The sequence below is a fragment of the Anomaloglossus baeobatrachus genome, chromosome 2, assembly GCF_048569485.1.
Source record: "Anomaloglossus baeobatrachus isolate aAnoBae1 chromosome 2, aAnoBae1.hap1, whole genome shotgun sequence".
Lineage (NCBI taxonomy): Eukaryota > Metazoa > Chordata > Amphibia > Anura > Aromobatidae > Anomaloglossus > Anomaloglossus baeobatrachus.
This window is the reverse complement of record NC_134354.1, coordinates 717,622,702-717,628,701: the sequence shown is the minus strand read 5'-3', so window position 1 is coordinate 717,628,701 and position 6,000 is coordinate 717,622,702.

Below are 6,000 nucleotides of genomic sequence, written 5' to 3'. Positions count from 1 at the left end.
GTAAAACAATATGGTCAGACGGATGGAGGAGCTTTTAAACTAGGATTTGAGGGGCTGGAGGGTAGTGGAGCAAATAAGGGGATAGATAGAGCAGATAGAGACAGTGAGACGGTAGGGGTCAATGAAGGATTGGGGGGGATGGGACATACAAGGAACGTAGGGAGGCTAGGAGTAATAAAAGTGTTAATAGTATTAAATGTCTAGTGGCAAATGCAAGAAGTCTTGCCAACAAAATGAATGAATTGGAGACTCTTATGTCAACCATGGATTACGATGTGGGGGGCATTACGGAAACCTGGCTGGATGAAAGCCATGACTGGGTGACAAACAGACAGGGTTATAATACATTTAGGAAGGACAGGAAACACAAAAAAGGTGGTGGGGTGTGTATATTTATCAAATCTAACCTAAAACCTGTGTTGAATAATGACATTGGGGGGAACTGCAACAATGTAGAGTCAGTATGGGTAAATGTACATGGGGAGGGGAATAATGGAAAAATTCTAATTGGAGTTTGCTATAAGCCTCCTAACATACCAGAATAGGTAGAGGGTGAAATGCTGGAACAAATTGAAAAGGCAGCTAATAATAATTATTGGGTTCTTATTATGGGGGATTTCAACTATCCAGACATACAGTGGGACATAGAATCTTCTGGTTGTGCTAAAAGCTGTAAGTTCTTATCTACTATTCAAGACCATTTCCTCTCTCAGATGGTAGGTGAACCGACCAGGTGAGATAATTTGCTAGATCTAGTCCTGTCAAATAGACCGGATACAATTTCAGATCTACAGGTCCGGGAGCACTTGGGCACCAGCGATCATAATATGGTAAGCTTCAACATAATATTCAATAGAACATTTCAAAGGGGAAATGCTAAAACCTGGAATTTTAGGAAAGCTGATTTCAACAAATTAAGAGAAGATCTTAAATGTGTAGATTGGGACAAAGTCATGGTAAGTGGGGATACTGAACATAAATGGGGTAAGTTTAAGCATATACTACTAGAGTCCTGTAAAAAACTTATACCCTCTGGTAATAAAATGTATAGGAATAAAAAGAAACCACTATGGATAAATAAGACTGTACAAAGTATAATAAAACAAAAACAAAGGGCTTTTAAAATCTTAAAGGCTGAGAATAAAGACATAGCATTTCAGAAGTATAAAGATATCAATAGTCAATGTAAAAAAGAAATCAAGCAAGCAAACTTAGCTACTGAAACAAAAATCGCCAAGGACATTAAAATTAATCCCAAAATCTTTTATAAATACATTAATGCCGAAAGGAAAACAAAGGACAGTATTGGCCCCTTAAAATCTAATAACAAGTTAGTTATAGAGGACAAACAAAAGACTATTAAATAGGCATTTCTCATCTGTGTTCACCAAGGAACTGACTGTACCAGGGATCATTCAACATGTGAAAAATCAAAGTTCACCATCCGATATAATTAATTTAACACAAGAAGAAGTATGTCTACGTCTCAGTAAATTAAACATTGACAAATCCCCAGGGCCAGATGGCATTCATGCAGGAATATTGAGGGAATTGAGCTCTGTAATCAACAGACCACTGTATCTCATCTTTTTAGACTTGCTTGTAACAGGGTTGGTGCCTCAGGATTGGAGAACTGGTGATGTGGTACCGATATTTCAGAAAGGTAAAAGGGTAGATCCAGGCAACTACCGTCCAGTAAGCCTGACATCAGTAGTATGCAAAGGTTTTGAGGGCATCACATGTGACATCAATGTGATGTCCCTTTCAGCTTGGGCAATGATATCAACAGGGATGACTTGGAAATTCCAGCCATGAGCCAAATATAGACCCCAACGGATGTCTAGTCCTTGTCTATGTTAGTGCATACAATATATAGGAAAAAGACTAGACATTTCAGTCCTCTCACTTCATGATACCATGTCAATGATAGGAGAAAAAAGACACTTGCTCGTTCTGAGTAGGAGAAGTCCAATCACAATATACGAGGGGCTGCTGTTAAGTCTTTGGCTTTATGATTTTTTTTGTTTCTGTGATAACGAATGTTACATACCATGAAAGCCTTATGTGTCTAATATATGTTTTCAAAATTGTGTTTGATGCTTATGGCAACAGTGTTCTACACACAGGGCAAACAAAATAGCGGAGTCTAATGCCATATTCACAGCTACTGAGAGCAGCGGAGTGATAAAATTCTTGGTTTTGCAAGGAAAATCCGTGAAGGATATTTATAGTGATGTCGCAGACATTGGGAGATCAATGTCCTTCATATTCCACAGCTAAGAACTGGGTTGCCAAATTTAAAACAGGTCACTTCAGCACTTCCAACGATGAGGAACGTCCTGGATGACTGAGAGTGGTTGTTGTTCCAGAGATCGTCGATGCTGCGCACAACGTCATACTGGAGAATCAACAAATTTCAGCTAAAGCAATAGCAGACATCATGAACGTGTATGTGTCATTATCCATGAACATTTGGACATGAGGAAGCTATCTGCAAAATGGGTCCCCAAATGTTTGACAACAGATCAGATAAGCATGGGATGGAAAACTTCCCGGTCCATTTGTCAGCATTTCCGGAGTGATAAGAACTACCTGGATCGACTGGTCACTATGGATGAGACCTGGATTTATTTATATGACCCTGAAAACAAGGAGCAGTCAAAAGAGTGGAGGTACAGTGGTTCTGCTTGTCCAAAGTTCTGGGATAAGGAGGACGTACTGCTAGTGGACTACCTTCAAAAAGGTTCCACCATCAATGCAAGATATTACATTGAACTTTTGGACCAATTAAAGGCAGCTCTGAAGGCCAAAAGGCACGGCAAGCTGTCCAATGGAATCTTGTTCCTGCTAGACAATGCCTCTGCTCACACTGCACAAGTGACCATGACAAAACTGGCAGAGCTGGGCTTCCATCTCGTTTACCACTCACTTTATTCATCAGATCTAGCTCCCTCCGACTATCATCTGTTTCCAAACCTGAAAAAAACCCTCAAGGGTACCAAATTTCACACCATTTCTGTTGCCATGGCTGCTACAGATGCCTGGTTTGAGGCCCAACCGAAATCCTTCTTTTTGCTAGGCTTTCAGAACCTGGAATATAGATGTAAGAAGTGTGTTGACATCAGTGGAGAGTATGTGGAATAAATGTAAAGTTTCATCATCCTATCTCATTTCTTTCTGGGTAAAGCCAAAGACTTATCAGTAGCCCTTTGTAATTATAGTCGCCAGACTTTTTAGTAAGAGTAAAACATTTAAGTTTTATTACACATAATTAAAAGACATTAATCATCCAAGAAAACGCTGATGCATTTTAAACACAGCATATTGATGCTATTACTACGTTCAATATGGTGGTGAAATGCCGTAGTCACAGTAGTAGTCCCATGGTAATTGTAGTTTGTATGCATTACATATGCTGTGATAAGAGACACAATTTTTATCTATTTTTTTTAGAACCTAATTTACTTAAAATGGCATTTCACTCTTGTGAGTTACTGATATTCAGAAATTTACAGTATAAGAAGATATCAGTAACTTCGTAATAGTCTTCAATATTTACCAAAGCTTCACTTACCAAATCTCCATTTCATTACAAAGTCATAATGAAGAATAAAAGCTTTGCTCTGTAGCTAATGCCTTATGGAGGAGTCAGAGCATGAATGATGAATATCTTTATCGTAACAACCAGAACTTTTAATGAGGAAATTACGTCTACGGGGCTGGAGATTAACAACTGTTCTTACTCCATGTGACTGCATGATATTTGTGTGATCAGCCACCGAAACTGACTTGTTCTTCTGGAAGGAACGTTGCCTAATTGCCCAAAGATAAATTGCCGCTTGTAGCAGGATAGGAGCTATTTAAACTTAAAGTTTTCACAAAAAAGAGGGTATATTAATTAAGCTATCTCAATATCCTTCCTTATAAGAGTTTATGTTAGAAAAAAAAGGATCTCAGGACCCACCGAAAAATGGCTAAAAAATGGCAATGATTTTTTTCTGTATCAACTGTATATGTTCCTGGCCATTGCTACTTCCTTTTCTAAGCAGCTCTTGTGTTACTCCCCACAGATTGACATTGAGGAATAGAAATTTAACCGCCAAGGATAAAGAAGCTTTGGGAGGGAAATTGAATGTAACACAATAATATAACAGATATACTGTAATTACATTGGTCTTAAAGGAAATCTGTCAAGATATTTTTACACCTGAAAGAACTGTTTGTATAGGTCCATGTACAACAATGGTCCTCAACCTTTCTGATGTTGACAGTAGAGATGAGCGAACCAGTCGCGGTTCGGCTCGAGTTCGGTTCGCCGAACGGAGGTCTCGTTCGAGTTCGGTTCGGCGAACCACTCGAACCGCATAGGAAACAATGGGAGGCAATCACAAACACATAAAAACACCTAGAAAACACCCTCAAAGGTGTCCAAAAGGTGACAAACAACTCACAACACAACACAAACACATGGGAAAGTGACAAGGACATATACTCATGCGAAAACAAAAGAGCTGGACAATGAAAAATAGGAGGAGGCACAGATATAGGCATGACATGCCCTTCTAAAATCATGTAAAACACCACAAGGTTACTCCAAGCGGAGTCTCCCTTTTTTCCAAAAATTGGGCCACACAGACACCCCTTCAGTGGCAGCACTTGTGCCCCAGTTGTACACTTCACAGGTAGATTTGCATCAAGAACATTCAAAATTACGCCATCCTTAACTGTCCCCAGGATGACACCAGGGTAGGTAGCAAAGTCTTTGCTGAACCATGACTTGTTCATCTTGGCTCCTTTTAAAAAAACACAGCAAGCAAGGGTTACTCCAAGCGGAGTCTCTCTTTTTTCCAAAAATTGGGCCACACACACACCCACCCCTTCAGTGGCAGCACTTGTGCCCCAGTTGTACACTTCACAGGTAGATTTGCATCAAGCACATTAAAAAATACGCTATCCTTAACCGTCCCCAGGATGACACCGGGGTAAGTAGCTAAGTCTTTCCTGATCCCAGCTCTGTTCATCTTGGATCATTTTTAAAAACACTGTAAGCAAGGGTTAATCCAAGCGGAGTCTCCCTTTTTTCCAAAAATTGGGCCACACACATACCCACCCCTTCAGTGGCAGCACTTGTGCCCCAGTTGTACACTTCACAGGTAGATTTGCATCAAGCACATTAAAAAATATGCCATCCTTAACCGTCCCCAGGATGAAACCGGGGTAGGTAGCAAAGTCTTTGCTGAACCATGACTTGTTCATCTTGGCTCCTTTTAAAAAACACAGCAAGCAAGGGTTACTCCAAGCGGAGTCTCTCTTTTTTCCAAAAATTGGGCCCCACACACACCCACCCCTTCAGTGGCAGCACTTGTGCCCCAGTTGTACACTTCACAGGTAGATTTGCATCAAGCACATTCAAAAATACGCCATCCTTAACCGTCCCCAGGATGACACCGGGGTAGGTAGCTAAGTCTTTCCTGATCCCAGCTCTGTTAATCTTGGATCATTTTTAGAAACACTGTAAGCAAGGGTTACTTCAAGCGGAGTCTCCCTTTTTTCCAAAAATTGGGCCCCACACACACCCACCCCTTCAGTGGCAGCACTTGTGCCCCAGTTGTACACTTCTCAGGTAGATTTGCATCAAGCACATTCAAAACCACAAGCATTTACTCTCCCCAGGATGACACAGGGGTAGTAAATTCCTTGTGGATCCATGACTTGTTCATTTTGATGAACGTTAGTCTGTCCACATTGTCACTGGACAGACGCGTGCGCTTATCTGTCAGCACACACCCAGCAGCACTGAAGACACATTCAGAGACAACGCTGGCAGCTGGACATGACAAAATCTCCAAGGCGTAAGTGGAGAGCTCTGGCCATTTTTCAAGATTTGAAGCCCAAAATGAGCAAGGCTTCATTTGCAAAGTCATGGCATCGATGTTCATTTGGAGATGCTCCTGTATCATCCTCTCCAGCCGTTGACTATGTGTCAAACTTGTTGTCTCT